Source organism: Mustela nivalis, assembly GCF_964662115.1.
Source record: "Mustela nivalis genome assembly, chromosome: 3".
NCBI lineage: Eukaryota > Metazoa > Chordata > Mammalia > Carnivora > Mustelidae > Mustela > Mustela nivalis.
In genome coordinates this window covers 64,033,421-64,051,753 of record NC_139022.1, presented here as the reverse complement: position 1 = coordinate 64,051,753, position 18,333 = coordinate 64,033,421, and the positions used below count along the sequence as shown (strand labels likewise).

At 38.6% G+C, this 18,333-nt stretch overlaps 1 protein-coding gene and 1 long non-coding RNA gene across 9 annotated transcripts in view; one reads left to right on the top strand and one right to left on the bottom strand.

The window, feature by feature from the left end:
• Positions 1-8,302, bottom strand: part of ARB2A (ARB2 cotranscriptional regulator A) — a 424,835-nt gene extending 416,533 nt beyond the window's left edge. For 3 of the 8 annotated variants that reach the window (XM_082723964.1, XM_082723966.1, XM_082723965.1), the window contains exon 1: positions 8,102-8,300. The gene's annotated coding sequence lies outside the window, so the exon portion shown is untranslated. Of the gene's footprint in view, positions 1-8,101 lie in introns of all 8 variants that reach the window. The other 5 variants (XM_082723969.1, XM_082723970.1, XM_082723963.1 and 2 more) reach the window with 4 other exon arrangements.
• Positions 8,297-12,473, top strand: LOC309861222. Its single transcript, XR_014309826.1, has 2 exons — positions 8,297-8,376; positions 11,164-12,473. It is a non-coding gene; the product is annotated as an uncharacterized lncRNA (long non-coding RNA).
• Positions 12,474-18,333: the final 5,860 nt, after the last annotated feature.

Sequence of the window (18,333 nt, the reverse complement as noted above, 5' to 3'; positions counted from 1 at the left end):
TAAAAAACAAAATCTATTAAAAGAAAATATGCAGGGTACTAACAGGAAAACATCACCCAAAAATGAGGCTGAGGGTATGACTGAAAACTCCTTCATTAAAACTTTAAAAATATTAAAGCTGGTGCCTCAGACTATTAGTCATTCAGCCAAAAGGGCCTCAAAAGACATTAGAATGCACTATTGATCCTCTCAAACAATAAAGCTTCTACAAAATAAGGGCATTATCTTTCAGCCTTGTTACTAGGAGCCCAATGCATATAAGGATTTAATATCAAAAAAAGTGTAACTTTTGCTCAAAGGAATATATCTCAATAGAATTCATTCAACATCCACAAGATTTATAAAAGATTAATATATCTTTTTATTTAATATACAAAAGATTTAATATAACTTAAATGAAGAGAGAATTGGGGCCCCAAAAGAAAGCAAGTTGAGAAAACAACTCACCTTAGAAACATGTGCTATCTTTCATGAAAAAAGACAGAGATACAAGGAAAAGCACAGAAGGTAAGGCAAAGAACCATAAAGAATTATTCCCAGGCTTCAGATCCAATCAAGAAACTTCTAATATTTTCCCATCTGGATCTCAGAATTGCTATGAACCAGGGACACCTTGGCATCTTCCATTTTTGCCCTTTTAGAACAAAACTATCTATAGCAGTTTTCCTATGCCTGTCCCCCATTGTATGTTCGTTCAGTATTGCAGGTGGGGAGAGGCAGATGGAGCAGAATGGTACTCAAAGAGCTGTGCTTGAAAAACACCCAAGGAACTATATCTAAGCCCAGATCTGATTTAGAAGATGAAATCCTGCGCTCTGAGATGATACAGTAACAGAATGAGAAGTGTTAGGCCTTGGGAAGCAGTGGGTGTACTCTGCATGTGGGAAAGACATGAACACTTGGGGTCTGGAGGGCAGACAGTGGCAGCCAACTTCCTTCGTCCTGTTATTCACATTTCCATGGAGTCTCCTCCCACACAGTGCCAGAGTTGACTTGTATGACCAGTACTAAACACGAAAAGTGATAGCATCACATCTCAGAAATTATAACATTGTGGCTTCCAGCTTGAGTGCCCTCTCACTCTATCAGATCACTTGCTCTTGGGAAGCCATGCTGTGAGCAGCCCTATGAAGAGGCCCAATTGGTACTTAAGTGAAGCTTCCTGCCAACAGCCATAAGAGTAAGCTTGGAGGTGGATCTTACAGAGCCAGACAAACCATAGAGGACTGCAACCCTAGCTGACACTATAACTACAACCTCATGAGAGATCCTACACCAGAACCACCCCTAAGCTGACCCTAAATTTCTTTAAGATACTGTGTAAAATAATATTTTTCATTTCAAGCTGCTAAATTTTGGGATCGTTTGTTACATAACAGACAACATGTGAACACCACTAAAGCTCCCAGATTCATTCATTCTCATCATCACTGAATTACCTGATTTTCCAATTCAGCAATAATTTTTTTCCTAAGTAAGGAAAATCTTCCTCTAGACTTACCAAAATAAGAATGCTTTCTTTTACTGTCTCTGGATTTTAAAAAATAGTGGGAAATTAGCTTACATAGCTCAATATTTTCAGAATTAACGGCTGATCTGGCTGAAAGTCTTTCTTCATTGAGAAATAAAGAGAGAGAGGAACCTTACATTTTTAATTAGAACAGTTAAAAACACAAACACATATGCTTGTTTGGATAAAACTAATTATGCATGTTTCCTACTGAAGAAAATATTCAGAATAAATAAGCTTGTTTTCAATAGTTTGTTTTCAACGATAAAACTGAAATGTCTAGTTTTTTAAAAGTACTTTTGTATTCCTAATGCAGATAAAATTTCCACCATTATAATCACTCGCACTGTTCCAAAATAACAAAATACTACCTCTAAACAATACTCTAATCACAATTACCTGTCAAACATATTAGCACAAACTGATTTATCATATTAGTGACCTAGAAAAAAGTAGGAAAAATTCTAAAAGAACAGTGTACAAATAAAAAATGCTTTCATGCTGGCAAAAAAAAAAAAAAAAAAAAAAGGTGCAAATGGTCTCCAGTAAATACAGTTTGTGTTGGATCCAAACCTAGAGCCACCCAGTTTAAAATTCAGGCCATAATCCAACCTATAGGAAAGACTCTACCACTGCCTTGACAGCAATTTAAGGGAGGTTACTTCAGCACACTAGGATTTTAAAAAGATATATTTTACGGCATAAACCATCACTCTTGAGAGGTAGTCAACACCAAAGGCCATACCCCAGTCACTGGAGGTATCAAGAAAATAAAAGTGAAAGGGTGCAATATAACCATAGAAAGGCAAAGACAAATGATCACACATTTAAAGATGATATAATGCAGGAATCAAAAATTCAAATGTCTAAAGGCAGCAGAAAGTTAACAGTCAGTCAATACATGCAGTGAGCCCTGTAAGTCATAAGCTTACAATGTATGAATGTAAAGCCTGCAACAAACTGAAAAACACATAGCTCATTTCAAGGGAATTGTAATTTGCCCTACTGTTGTTATACACAATGAAGACCAGTGTGTAGAACTTTCTATTTCTCAGGAGAAACAAAAAACCTGGATATTTACGTAAATTAGCTGAAAACTATTTTACAAAATTAAAGATTGTGCAGGTCCGTTTAGGCTGGATATCTCCAATTTGCAAACTCTGCTTGATGCAGTATTATAGAGGGTATAATTATCTATTATTTCTCCCATATAACTAAATAACTTCCAGGGCAAAAACAGATATGTCAGTAATAAAAATAAGACTCCAGTAATCCCTTAAACAATAATTTCCCAGAAAGTTCAATCAGGTCAAAAGTATTTTCCAAAACCAAGCCTAAGATAAATATTCCCAACTACATTAAAGGGTGTTAAACCAAACGGGTCAAGATGATTAATTTCCAAAAAAACTGAGTTAGTACTATAACAACTTCCACAATACACACAAAAATGATGATACACTGAAGAATGGGTAATACTAATCAGGAGAGTATTTAACTACTTTAATTAAGCAAACTTTTAACTTTTTAAAAATGCCTTACTTTTGAGTTGCAATTTTGGTTACAATTCTAGCCTGTCCATATTCTAAACAAGGCACACAAAACCAAGTTATGCCTTATACCTGAAAAGGATATCACTTAACACTCCTTCATTACCTTAGATATTAACTCTGAATTGTTTTTAAATAGGAGCAGTGTGTGTATCCACACATAGTATCATTCTTGTTGCTTTCTGATGTCAAAACTCGAACGAGGGAAATGTGATTAAAACAGGCTAAGAACATCAGCCATATCTTATGACAGTTAATAGTTATACTGTTAGGTATTAGTTGCGACCATTTTTGTAATGAGCTCATTAAGGGCCTTACAAAGGTCCAAATCCAAAATCTTTTTTTTTTAAATATTTCACTTATTTATTTGAGAGACAGATTACAAGTAGGCAGAGAGCCAGAGAGAGAGAGAGGAGGGAAGCAGGCTCCCCCCTGAGCAGAGAGCCCAATGCAGGGCTCCATCCCAGAACCCTGGGATCATGACCTGAGCTGAAGGCAGAGGCTTAACCTACAGAGCCACCCAGGTGCCCCCAAAATCTTAGTCTTATTAGCAGCTCTCCAACCTCCAAAGAAATCAACCCTGAGTACATTATCAATCTAGACTATACTTAAAATAAGTATCTTATCTGCTATATAAAATGCTTTGCTTCAATAACATGTCTTCACAGTGATATTTTTCTCTACAGCAAAATCATCTACATTATCTATACTGGAAAAAGGAACCAGTCCCCAAAAAAGGAGACAACAATACAATAACAGAGAAAGCAGCAGAGTACTGCTGTCTCTGCCTTGTCTTTAACTTAGCTGTGAAACCTTGAGCAAGTCAGTCATCTGCCATCTCATCTGTACCAAATTAATCAATTTTAATTTGCCAAAGAGTGATGAGCAAAATTGTGGTACAATTTTTCATTCATTACTTTAAATTAAAGTAATCAGTTTAAATGAGCTTTATAACTGAAATAGTTAGCTAAATGTAGTACCCAAGAGTATTTTCTAGACAATGATAGTGTACAAAACCATTCAATAGTTTAAAAAAGGGGGGGGGCAGTGTTACCTTGAACTACTAGGCCATTAGCTATTCTGGAAAAAAAAATCCTTTCCTTCTCATAAAAATAATCCAACACCCCCCCCACTCTTTTTTAACAATGCTGAACATTGTTAAATTACACAATTACTCATTAAATTACTCAATTAAACCTCATTATTCTATGGATGGAAATAATGTGATACACTGTCTGAAAAATTTAGTTTATTCCTGTAGGACTGTATATACTGCACACCTTCCAAACACTGACTACTGAGCCAGATGAACTGACAGATACACTGGTACACAGTAGGTCTTACTGAACTACTCAAGACCAAATGGCTGATTTGAGAACCATATGCTGAGATGTAGCTGGTGATCTGCTCTCTCCCGCCCCATCCCATTCCAATCTGTGGAGCTATATTAGTTTCTGTCACCTTGTTGCTGAATCTTATCTCCTCTGCTGCCAGTTCTGCCGCTTATTGTCCATCACCATTACTGATGTCCTTTGCCATTCCCCATTGTTATATTGCTATCCAGTACTTCTTTCTTCTGTTTCACCATTTTTAAGGGGAGAAGGGAGAACAGAAAGAGAATCTTAAGCAGGCTGCACGCCCAGCACACAGCCAGATGCAGAGTTCTACCTCACAACCCCGAGATCATGACCTGAGCCAGAATCAAGAGTCAGACGCTTAACTGACTGAGCCACCCAGTGCCCCTGTTTCACCATTTTTGTCTCTTCTGTTTGTTTCCAGGCCTCCAGCTCTCAGAAAAAAGAGATCAACTGCACAGACACAGTCAGCCAATCAATACACTCCTTGCCTTCTAATTAAAAAAAAAAAAAAAAATCAAAGCAGGTCGGAATGATCCTTGGTTTTTCTGAACTGTTTTTTTATCACAATCTGATACTCAAAGGTTCATTCATTGTTATAAAAAGATGCTTTATGGTCCTTTTTATTTCTAAGTTTGGAGTTATTGCAGATTCTTGTCTACAGATAATTGAAATTTTTACAATTATAGTATTTTAAGGTTAAGGTAATCCACAGAGAAATAGCGGCTGTCTTCTTAACCCTTAGAAGACTCACCCCAGGGGCGCCTGGGTGGCTCAGTGGGTTAAGCCGCTGCCTTCGGCTCAGGTCATGATCTCAGGGTCCTGGGATCGAGTCCCGCATCGGGCTCTCTGCTCTGCAGGGAGCCTGCTTCCTCCTCTCCCTCTCTCTGCCTGCCTGTCTGCCTGCTTGTGATCTCTGTCTGTCAAATAAATAAATAACATCTTTAAAGAAAAAAAAAAAAGACTCACCCCCCCAAAAAAATAATAAATCCAAAAATTTCTATTAAAATCAGATCTTAAAATAAATGAATAGCACTCCGAAGAAGATATACATATGGCCCCAAAGCATATGAAAAGATGTTTAACACCTCCAATCATTAGGAAACTGCAAATAAAAACTGCATGAGATACTACTTCACACCCATTAGGATGACTATTATCAAAGAGAGAGAGAGAGAGAGAATGTGTTTGGCAAAGATGTGAAAAAGTATCGGTAAAGACGTAGAAAAATTGCAACCTCTGCTCATTGTTAGTAGGAACATAAAACAAAATAGTACAACCAGTGTGAATAACAATAAGGTGATTCCTAAAAAATTAAATACAGAATTGACATTTGATCCAATTCTGGATATATAGGCAAGAGACATGAAAGCAGAAACTCAAACAGATATTTGCAACTTCTGTTCAGAGCAACCTTTATTCACAACAGGCAAAATGTGAAAGCAACACAATCATCGACGGTCAAAATGATTTAAAAAAAATGTGGTATACACATACAGTGGAGTATCAGTCAACCTTAAGAAGAAAACAAGATACAACACGCATGAACCTTGAAAGCATAATGCTAAGAGAAATAAGCCAGTCACCAAAGGACAAATATTGTATGATTCCATTCATACGAGTAAACCTTGAGTAGAGACAGGATATTTAGAGACAGAAAGTAAACTGGTGGTTGTAAAAGGCTAAAGGGAGGGGAGAACAGAGTTAATGTTTAAAGTGTATGGATTTTCAGTTGAGGAAGATGAAAAGTTCTAGAGATGGATGACAGTGATAATTGCCTAATAGTGTGAGTGTACTTAGTACCACTCATATATACAGTTTAAAATGTTTAAAATGGTAAATTTTATGTTATGTATATTTTACCAGAATAAAAAAGATGAATGAAAAGTAAAGTTTACAATAGGGCAGGAAAGTACTTGATATTTACTTATCCATGGCTACTGTGTAAACCTTATCTGATTAAAACAGAGAACACAAGGAATTTATTAACTAAGTAAATGGTGTTTAACTTCATTAGTGTCAGTGAAGAGCAGAAACATCTCTAAATATTTAAGGACTTCAGATTCTCCTCATAGAGCTCTATCTGGGAAAGATGAAAAAAAAAATCAACAGTCTGTCAATAAGTAAGATCTCTCATGCACACACCAAACCACTGAATAAATACTCATTTTCGAGATTCTTAAACCCTAACGCCTCCATCATTGCTATTCTCCGATATACCAAACATACCCTTGCCTCACCACGTTTTGCTACACTAAAACACCCATCCCACAACCTGCAGAGTTCACTCTCTCATTTCATTCAGATGTCTACTCATATGCTCCTTTATCAGAGAGGCTAAGCTTGAAAATCCTATGTACAATAGTATTCTCTGTAATTCTCACTCCCCATAAAGAGCTTTATTTTCTTCACAGTTTTTATCACTACCTGATATATACATTTACTTGGTAATCTTTTTCGCCATCCACTGCGAGTAAATTCCAGGAGCACAAGGACTTTGTCTATTCTGTTGTACCCCATCACCTACAACACCACTTGGCACATTGAGGGTGGCCAATAAATACTTGTTAAATGAATAAACAGATGGATGCTCACAGCATAAAATCATATTTTCCTCTTGGTCTAGGTACACTTCTATCATCTCTAGCCTTCCAACAGCCACCAGCCACTGCCTCAAAGCCATCCAGAGTAGGAATGATTAAAGTGGAATACCTAGTTTAAAAAGTCAGACTGAAGCCTGGTACCAGCACTGACAATAATACCTTAATTAGGCACTTCAAACAGTGCTTGCTCTCACAGTTTGTAAATACCCTAAATGAATACACTCTAACCTCACCAATATGGAATGAAGTACAAGGATACAGAATTTACCAATAACACTGCTTTAAAACAAAAAGATAGCATGTATTGAGTGATAAACATTGCACTTCATCTGTTTTAATAAACATTAGGAGGCACTTGCTAGTCGGAAAACCACACAATTTTTCCCTCTACAACTTCTCAGAGGTAGGGAAATACACAAATGCAAGAACACTAGTTGTTAATAAATATAGACAAAAATTAAGTAACCAATTCTTGGCCCAAGAGATACACACTCTGCAGCATGTGAAGAGTATGTTAAAACTCTGGATATGAGACTAAAGCATGCTTCCAATAAACACCTAAGCTTATTTTAAAGTCAAAGTTTAAAAACCCATTCCAGTCAAATGTCCCACCAGCGCCCATACATACATTTTACAAGTTTTGAGAGATTTTTTATAACTGCACTTTAATTTTCTGGCTGCAGTTAATGACATCTGGTAAAGCTTCCGTTGATTATAATTTTTGTAGAAAAAAATGCTTAATCAGACAATAAATACCGTCCCTCCTGAGAAAGCATACAGGGCCCATTACTCTATGGTCTCTAGGGCTAACTGGACCCCACATGTTCATTTGTAAGGACAGTCAACCAGGGAACGAACGCACGTGCCCTGCCCCGCCTCATAAGTAAAAACGGTAGGGGGAACCTGCCCTTCGGCGGTGTCCCAGAATTGGGGACACCTGTGCGCAGGGCACGCCGTGTGAGATGTGGGCAGCCTGCGGCCCCGGGGCTAACGATCCCAGCCCGATACCGACCAGGCCAGCCCCTTCCTCTGATTTCCGCCAGGGCCTGCCCCCGGAGCTCATATCCCCGCAAACGCAGGTCCTACCTGAGCTCTGCCCCCAGCTACAAGGCTGCGGGGGGAGTCGGGAGGAGGCGTGGCCTTCCAGCTCGCCAGACGAACTCCCTCGTGCGGTTGTTATGACTTTCCCTCTCGGGATCCGCGCCCCGACCAAGTTCGAGCCGCACTTCCGGGGTCCGCGGGCTACTGAAACGTCATTGTGCACGCGACGGCGTCTGCGACAATCCGGAAATGGGCGGAGCGTGGTCGCTAAATTGGTTCCTGTGGAGCTAGGTGGGCTGGGAGAGAGAGGCTTGTGGGAGGTAAGAGTTGTTCTATTCTTTCTCCGCGGGCCTTGGTCGCCTTTTCCTTTACTCTCTTTTGTAAAGCGGGAGACTCCACTTCCTGAGCAGCCTTGAGGACGGGGCCACCTTGAAGCCTCGTTCTCCAAGAAAATTAAAAAGCAGTTGCGAGACTGTCCATGCAGCCAATTGCCTACTCTCCCATTTATGTTTTGTTCATACTTTACCCACTGCATTCAGCTCCAGAAAAGACAGAAGGTCGAAACTTCTAGATTTGGAAGGTTAAATTTACTTCAAAATTACGACTTATAAAGTAGGAAATTAAGGTTAAGTTCCCTCACCTGCTTTTTTACTGTTTCCTGAGTTACTAGTGGGGTGAATGAGAAACATTTGTGGAAATCTGTAATCACATGACTAAGAGGACTTTGGTTCTAAACGCAGCCTTTATGGGGGATTCCTAGTAGCAAAAATAAATTCCTGGTAGTTAAAAATAAAGTCTAGATCTTTAATTCTTATCCGCACTTGAATGTGAGATGAGACCTCTTTGGTAGTTGAAATGTTAGAATGAAGGAGTTTGTGTGTCGATATCTGGGCATTTAAACAATCAGAAATCCAAGAGGCAACTCTTCATCTTCATCTTAACCATTCAGCATCATTTGACGCAGTTAATTACATCTTTTTACTTGAAACTTGATACACATTTTTTGTTTGACTATTGTGAAATCATGGTGCTTTTTTGATTCTCCTTCGCTTGATTTTTCCTGATTTCTTTCTTTCTTTCTTTCTTTCTTTCTTTCTTTCTTTTTTAAGATTTTATTTATCTGTTTGACACAGAGAGAGAGCACAGGCAGAGGGAGAGGGAGAAGCAGGCTCCCCACAGAGCAGAGAACCCAACACTGGGCTGGATTCCAGGACCTCGGGATCATGACCTGGGCTGAAGGGCAGTAGCTTAGTGGACTGAGCCACCCAGGTGCCCCTCTTCCTGATTTCTTGAATATGCTCCAGACTTATTCCCTTTTTTATCTCTCCTCATTCCCCAGGTGATCTCATCCGTTTCCTCACCATGTTTTGTTTTTTTTTTTTTTTTTTAAGATTTTACTTATTTATTTGACAAAGAGAGGGATCACAAGTAGGCAGAGAGGCAGGCAGAGAGAGAGAGGAGGAAGCAGGCTCCCTGCTGAGCAGAGAGCCCGATGCGGGACTCGATCCCAGGACCCTGAGATCATGACCTGAGCCGAAGGCAGCGGCTTAACCCACTGAGCCACCCAGGAGCCCTCCTCACCATGTTTTACATAACTTCCCTATGCTGATGGCTTCCAAATACCCACATCCAGCCCTGACTTCTAGGATTATTTACTCACATATCCAATTTCTTATTCAACATATTACTAGGATATTTAATATGCATTTCAGACTATATCTTCTACCTTCAAAACCTGTTTCCTATTGCATATCTCTCCATCTCAGTAAATGGCATTGGATTCTTAAAATTGTTCAGATTATCCTTTGACTCCTCTTTCTCTAACATTCCATGTCCAATCCCTCAGCAAAATCTGTTGGCTCTTTTTTCAAAAGGTATGCTGAACCTAATTAGTTCTCAACACCTATACAGCATTATTCTGCTACTCAATGGATGCTGTAATTGCCTTTTAATTGTTCTACAAGTTTGTTTGTTGTTGTTTTTTTATTTGTTTGTTTTTGTTTTTTTGGGGTTTTTTTGGTTTTTTTTTTTGCCTTCCTACAGTCTAGCCTCCATTTGGCAGCTGTAAAAATACTTCTAAAATACATGTCAGAATTTGTTACTTTCCTGGGCAAAGCTTTAAAGACCTTCTTTACTCAAGTAGAAGAAAATAAAAAATTGTTTTCATAAAACTCTAAGATACTACATGATCTGGCCCCTGGTCCCTCTTCGATGCCACTGAGGAGGAGGGTTGTAAGAGATTTGGAAATATGGTGGCGATGAGTCTTGACCGGTAACGTTGGAGTTTGGGAAATGGCAGTCCCAAAGGTGATTACCCAGCTCTCTTGCCTGGAAATATTTAAAGGGAAGAGACCAACTGAGGGTGCTGGTGATGACAAAGAGATAAAAACTGTCGCATTTTGGGTGCCTGGGTGGCTCAGTGGGTTAAAGCCTCTGCCTTCAGCTTGGGTCATGATCCCAGGGTCCTGGGATCGAGCCCCACATCGGGCTCCCTGCTCAGTGGGGAGCCTGCTTCCTTCTCTCTCTCTGCCTGCCTCTCTGCCTACTTGTGATCTCTGTCTGTCAAATAAATAAATTTTTTAAAAAATCTAAAAAAAAAAAAAAAAACTGTCGCATTTTCCCAACAGCTAGTAGACATGTTGGTACATGGCTGTTGTATTCATTTTCAAGGGCCACCAATAACAAAGTGCCTTAAACTAGGTGGCTTCACAACAAAAATTACTGACTCACATTTCTGGAAGTTAGAAGTTCAAGGTGAAAGTGTAAGCAATGTGGTTCTTTCTGAACACTGGAAGGAAATTTTCTTCCATACCCCTCTTCTGGTGGTTTGCTGGAATCTTTGATGTCCTTTGGCTTATTGATGCAGTATCCCAGTCTCTACTTGCATCTTGTCATGGTATTCTCCCTGTGTATTGTCTCTGAATCCAAATGTTTGCCATTGTATAGGGACTCTAATAATATTGCATTAGGGTGTACCCCAGCGACCTCATTTTAGCTTGATTATCTAATGGTCTTATTTCCAAATAATGTCATTTGTGAAGTAATGGGCTTAGCACTTTATTGTGAAGTAATGGACTTAGCACTTTATTGTATCGTATCTTTTCAAGGGAACACATTTCAACTTGTACCACTACTAGAATTGTTTTGAAAAAGAAGTGTTTCCAGTAGAATGAAAGAAAGGAAAAGCAACCAAGGAGCAGAATGAAGTTATATGAAGTAAGCCACCAGGAGAGGATCTGCATGGAAATTTGACGTGCTGGCTAGAGCATTCATTCTGCGCATCTGTCAATGGCAGTGTTGGGAGTTCCAGAATTTGGGTGAATCTCCAAAATGTACAAAAGCATCAGCAGTTGTTTTTAGGCAGCTTTTAGGCAGTTGTTACAGAGGGCACCATGATTTTCCTTTACAATAGCCTTTTCATCCCCCATCCCCAAGCTGATGCTAATGGACTTCAAGGCAACAGAGTGAGTGTGGGACATATATAGAAGGAAAAGGTGGAGGAACCAAGACAAAACAGATTTACCCTCTTCCTCCCAGTCATATTTGTGGGTCAGGCCTATGCTAGGAAAGAGGACACTTTAAGTAAGTTAGAGGTTTCCAGTTCAATATGTAAAGAGTTTGGAGCTTGGAGGTCAGTCACTTCCATCCTCATAATAAGAAAAACCTGAACAAACTAAAAATCATCAACTCTTTTCTAAATCCATGAAAGACTGCGGTCAGCAGGAAAGCTATTGACCCTCAAAAAGGAGAGACAGGCAGGTTGTTAAAGAGCACAGCTTAGAGGGAGCAGAAGTGGCAGCAGGAGTCAGTGTGGGTAGGAACACCCTAAATTGTAATTGGTAAATTGCTGGAAGCTCATTGTGGACTACCATGAGAATTTAAACTCATCGACTAGCTTTATAGTTAAAAAGTTCAAGTGGTTCCCCTTTTGGGGAAAGGGAGACCACCCACATTCTCCTGAATTTTACCTCTAAAAGTTCCGCCAGGTTCTCACTGTGAAGATAGGAGAAAAATCCTCTTCTGTCTGGGGAAGAGGAAAAGTGACAGTTTTGAAATATGCCTAGAGCTGTCTGTTTTCCTTATCAACCCTGCCATTAAGGGAAACTATTTTACCTAACCAAGTGGAGGTTTAGCAATCTAGAGCAATAAAAATACTCAGCCCCATCCCACTCTAGTCTTTGAAGTGGGGTGGGGGAATGGACAACATGTAGGAACAGAAGGGGATTGTAAACAGAAATGAAAACACTAAGGATGAATCCAGAGGAAATGCTAGAAAACTAAAACACATGAACAGAAATGAAAAATAGCTTTGATTGGCTCATAAGTATATTGGACACAGCCAAGGAGAGAATGTAGGTTGAAAATGTGTCAATAGAAGGTTTATAAAACTGAAATGCAAAGAGAAAAAAATGAAAAACACCCCAATATCCAAGTACTCTATGGAAATGACAAAATGTGTAACATTGGTATAATAGGAAACCTAGAAGAAGAAAGAAATAAAGGAAAGAACTATTTGAAGAAATAGTGACAATTTTCTAAAAATTTTCTTAATACAGACACAAAACCCACAGATCTAGGAACCATAGAAAACTGCAAACTGGATAAATACTAAAAAATGTATACCTGGACATGTATATTCTGAAAGTAAAAAATCATGAAGCTAGGGGGCATGTGCAGGGGGGATCCTTGCCTACAGAGAAAAAGGGGTAAGAATTAAATTGGATTTGAGGCATCTGGGTGGCTCAGTGGGTTGAAGCCTCTGCCTTCGGCTCAGGTCGTGGTCCCAGGGTCCTGGGATCCAGCCCTGCATCCAGCTCTCTGCTCAGTGGGAAGCCTGCCTCCTCTTCTCTCTCTGCCTGCCTCTCAGCCTACTTGTGATCTCTGTCAAATAAATAAATTAAAATCTTTAAAAAAAAAAAAAAGAAATTGGACTTATCTTCAGAAACTATGCAAGAAGAGAGAAGAGTGAAGTATTTAAAGTGTTGGAAGGAAAAAAAAACCACAGAATTTGCTATCCAGTAAAATTATTCTTAAAAGGGCAAAAGAAAAATACTTTGTTAGACAAACAAAAGTGGAGGGAGACTGTCATCAGTGGACCTGAACTGCAAGAAATGTTAAAAGAAGTTCTTCAAAGAAATGGAAATGTTATAGGTTGGAAACTTGGTTCTACTTGGAAAAAAAAAAAAAGTTTTAGAGAAGGAATAAAGGTAAAATTAAATCTATTTTTCTTATTCTAAATTGATCTGACAAAATAATACTGTCAATATTGTGTTCTATAATTAGAGCCTGTGGATAAGTAAAATGAATGACTACAGTGTTATAAAGGACAGGAGGGAGGAATTGGAAATACTCTGCGCTTTCACTACCCATGAAGGTGTGTAGTGTTAATTCAAAAGTGGGCTTAGATAAGTTATAAATGTATTACATCCTCTAGGGCAACTGCTTGAAAAGAGTGGAAGACAAAACATTAAGTAAAGGAAGAAAGCAATGGGGGAAAGAATAGAACACATTTAAAGTGACTTCAAGATCATATTGGACTTTTAAATAACTAAAAATTAGACATTTGAAAATGTCCTACTGTGACCAGAAAAGCCATAATGCATGCCTAACATAAAATCCAGGGAAGGGGAAGAAGATCTGATAAAACGGATTTGGATTGTAGTAGTAGGAGAAAACCTAGGTTTTACTGCTTGTTACCACACATCCCCCAAGTGCTGCACATTGAATATATCAGTTACATCCAAATATTTACGTTACAGAAATTATAAAGTTTAAAATGTTATATAATATTTATAAAAATCGTGTTTTCAAGGTTGGAATGGTACTTTCTCATTGGGATATGAATACCAAGTAATTCTTAAATCCGTTCCTGGTACTTTTCCTCTTTTATTAACTTTCCCTTCCAGCTTATATCTAGTCTGAAGTTCTCTATTTCTGATTCTTTACGATAACTAATGTAAGCACAAAACTTACTCCCATTCTTCTTCATTGTAATCCTTTTATGTACTGACTTTGCTGTCGTGGGCAACTTGGTTATTCTCAAATACCCTCAGAAACTTTTTCTCCCTCTCAGTATTCACTGAAACTTGATATATTAGATGTTAAATGTGGTCAGTAGGCTTTTAAGATATGTTGCCACATCCTTAAAATGACCCTTCTTTATTACACAAATACTACATACTGTAGTAAATCCTAGCTATGAGTACAAGTATGTAACGAATCCTGTGAGTTCTAGTTAATGTCCAAAGGTAGGCGTGGCCCTGAAGACCCCCAGCACAGTTACCCATTCAGAAGAGAAAAGACACAGTGGAACTGATCTCAAGATGACTCTTTGTTGGAGTCATCAAATAAGACTTTAAAAAGCTATTACAACTATGCTTAATGACAGGAAAGTATGCTCATACAGAATGAAAATACAGGAAATCTCAGCAGAGACGTGAGAAGTATAATAAAGAACCAAATGGAAATTCTGTTATGGAAAAATAGTATGAAATTTTTAAAAATTCACTGTTTGGGCCTAATAGCAGAATGGAAATTCTGAGGAGGGATTCAATGAATTTCGAGACAGATTAATACAAATGTGTCCTACGTATGCATAACACAGATTTCTTAAAAACAACACCGATTTTAGGGGTGCCTGGGTGGCTCAGTCATTAAGCGTCTGCCTTTGGCTCAGGTCATGATCCCAGGATCCTGGGATTGAGCCCTGCATCCAGCTTCCTGCTCAGTGGGGCTTGCTTCTCCCTATCGCACTCCCCCTGCTTGTGTTCCCTCTCTTGATGTGTCTCTCTCTGTCAAATAAATAAAATCGTAAAAAAAAAAGGAAAAAAAAGATACTTCGAAAGCAGAATAAAATGACAGTTGTATATAGAACAATCCGTATGAATACTGTCTTATCAGAAACAGTGGAAGCCAGAAGAAATTGGATCATCTTACAAGTACTCATATAAAAAGGTAATCAGTCCAGAGTTCTGCATCTAGTGAAATACCTTCAATAATGGTGGAATAAACATTTGTCACAAGCAGATAGATCTTCAAGAAGTGTTAATGGAGGGGAAATAAAACCATATGGAAGTTAGGATCTTGAAGAAGCATCAGAAAAAAAAAAACCACTTCGGTAAATATGTTAGTTTTCCTCTTAATTTCATTAAAATACATAGAACTTTAGAACAAAAATTTTAACATGTCTGGTGAGGCTTATTAGATCTGTTGTCGTAATACATGCAAAAGCTGTATTACACATGACAGGATGAGGTAAGAAGTAATTGGACCTAAACACTATAGAAAGTTAAGGTATATGTTTAATACTCAGAGGAACTACTGGGAAAAAAAAATACAGAGGTATAGCTAAAAAGCCAATAATTAAATTAAGATGTGTAAGAATGTTCATAGAAGTTTTATTCATAATAGCCCCAAACTATAAATAGCCCAGGTGTCCATCAGATTGGGGTATAAATAAACAAATCTTGTATTCATGTAATAGAATACTACAGGCATGCCTCACTTTATTGTGCTTTGAAAATAATGCATTTTTACAAATTAAAGTCCTATTGCAGCCTTGCATTGAACAAGTCTGTTAACAGCATTTTTCCAACGGTATTTGCTCCGTTCGGAACTTCACATTTTGGTAATTCTAGCAGTTACTTTAAACTTCTTCATTATTATATTGGTTATGGTGATCTGTGATTAGTGATCTTTGATGTTACTATTGTAATTGTTTTGGGTGCCGCAAACCATGCCCATTTAAGACTGTGAGCTTAATTGATAAATGCGTTGTCTTCTGACTGCTCCACCAACCAACCATTCCAGTTTCTCCCTCTCCTCAGATGTCTGAATTCCCTGAGATACAAAAATAGTGAAATTAAGCCAGTTAATAAGCCTACAGTGGCCTTTAAGTGTTAAAGGGAAAGGAGGAATTGCACATCTCTCACTTTAAATCAAAAGCTAGAAATGATAGGTTAAGTAAAGAAGGCATGCTGAAAACCAAGATAGGCTGAATGCTAGGCCTCTTGGGTCAAACAGACAAGTTGCGAAGGCAAAGGAAAAGGTCTTGAAGGAAATTAAAAGGTCTTCCTACTCCAGGACAAACACAAATGATAAGAAAGTGAAACTGCCTTCTTGCTAATATGGAGGAAATTTTAGTGGTCTGGATAGAAAATCACATCAGCTGTAACATTCCCTCAATCCAAAACCTACGCCAGGTCAAAACCCTAACTGTCCTCAATTCTATAAAGGTTGAGAGAAGTAAGGAAGCAGCAGAACACAAGTTGGAAGCTAGTAAATGTTCATTCATGAGGTTTAAGGAAAGAAGCCATCTCTATAACATAAAAGTTAAAGGTGAAGCAGCAAATTATTGAAAGATCTAGCTAAGATGATTCATGATGGTGTTTACACTAAACAACAGATTTTCTTTGTTCACAGCCTTATATTGGAAGTAGTTACTATCTGGGACTTTTACAGCTAGAGACAAGTCAATGCCTGGCTTCAAAGCTTCCAAGGCAGGCAGTTTGACTCCCTTATTAGGGGCAATGCAGCTGGTTACTTTAAGTTGAAGTCAATGCTTATTTGCCATTCTGAAAATCCTTGGGTCCTTAAGAGTTATATTAAATCTATTCTGCCTTCTATAAATAGAACAACAGACCCTGGATGATGGCACATCTATTTACACCATGGCTTACTGAATATTTTAAGTCCACTCTTAACATCTGCTCGGGGGGGGGGGATTTTTTTCAAAATATTACGGTTTTTTGACAATGCACCTGATCATCCAAGAATTCTGGCAGCAGAGATATTCAACAAAGTTAATGTTTTCAAGCTTACTAACACAACATCCATTCTTTAACCCATGGATCAAAGAGCAGTTTCACCTTTCAAATGTTACATGGGAAATGCATTTCTTAAGGCTATCGCTGCGTTAAATAGGGACTCCTCTGATGGATCTGGGCAAAGTCATTTGAAAACTTTCTGGGAAGAATTCACCATTCTGGATGCCCATAAAGAACATCATGATTTGTGGGGAAAAGGTAAAAATATCTACAGGAACAGGAGTTTGGAAGAAGTTGATTCCATGGTTGACTTAGAGGCACCCAAAATTTAGTGTAGGAAATAACTGCAGGTGTGGTGGAAATAGCAGGAGAACTAGAAGTGGAGTCTGGAGATAGGTCTGAATTGTTGCAATCTCATGATAACATTTTAAGGGATGGGGAGTTGCTCTTAAGCATAAGTAAAGAAAGTAATTTCTTTAGATGAAATATACTCTTGGTGAAGATGCTATGAAGACTTTTGAAATGACAACAGGATTTAGATTATTACATGAACTTAGTTGATAAGCAGCAATAGGGTTTGAGAGGATTAACTTCAGTTAAAAGAAGTTCTGTGTAGGGATGCCTGGATGGCTCAGTGGGTTAAAGCCTCTGCCTTCAGCTCAGGTCATGATCTCAGGGTCCTGGGATCGAGCCCCACATCAGGCTCTCTGCTCAGCAGGGAGCCTGCTTCCCCCTCGCTCTCTGCCTGCTTCTCTGCCTACTTGTGATCTCTCTCTGTCAAATAAATAAATAAAATCTTTTTAAAAAAAGTTCTGTGTATATAATGCTATCAACATCATCTGCTACAAAGAACTTATTTGCGAAAGGAGTCCATGATGCACACTTCATTGTCCTATTTTGAGAAATAAGACCCCAACCTTTAGCAGTTATTTCCCTGATCAGTCAACAGCCATCAACATGGAGGCAGGACCTTCTCCTAGCAAAGAGATTATGACTCAGTGAAAGCTCAAATAATGGTTAACATTTCTTAGCAATAATACGTTAATTAAGATATGTACCTTTTTAGACATACTGCTATTGTACACTTAGTAGACTACAGTATACTGTAAATATAAGTTTATGTACTAGGAAACCAAAAAATCCATTTAACCCACTTTATTGTGACATTTGCTTTGTTGTGGTGGTCTAGAACCAAACCTTCAGTACCTCTGAGGTATATGCCTATAATCAGCGATAGAAAGGAACCAGCCACTGACATATACAATATGAATAAATCTCAAAACATGCCCAGTGAGGGGCACCTGGGTGGCTTAGTGGGTTAAGCCTCTGCCTTCAGCTCAGGTCATGGTCTCAGGGTCCTGGGATCCAGCCCCACATTGGGCTCTCTTCTCAGCAGGGAGCCTGCTTCCCCCTCTCCCTCTGCCTGCCCTGCCTCTGCCTATTTGTGCTCTCTCTCTCTGTCAAATAAATAAATAAAACCTTTTAAAAAATGCCCAGTGAAAGAAGCCTCAC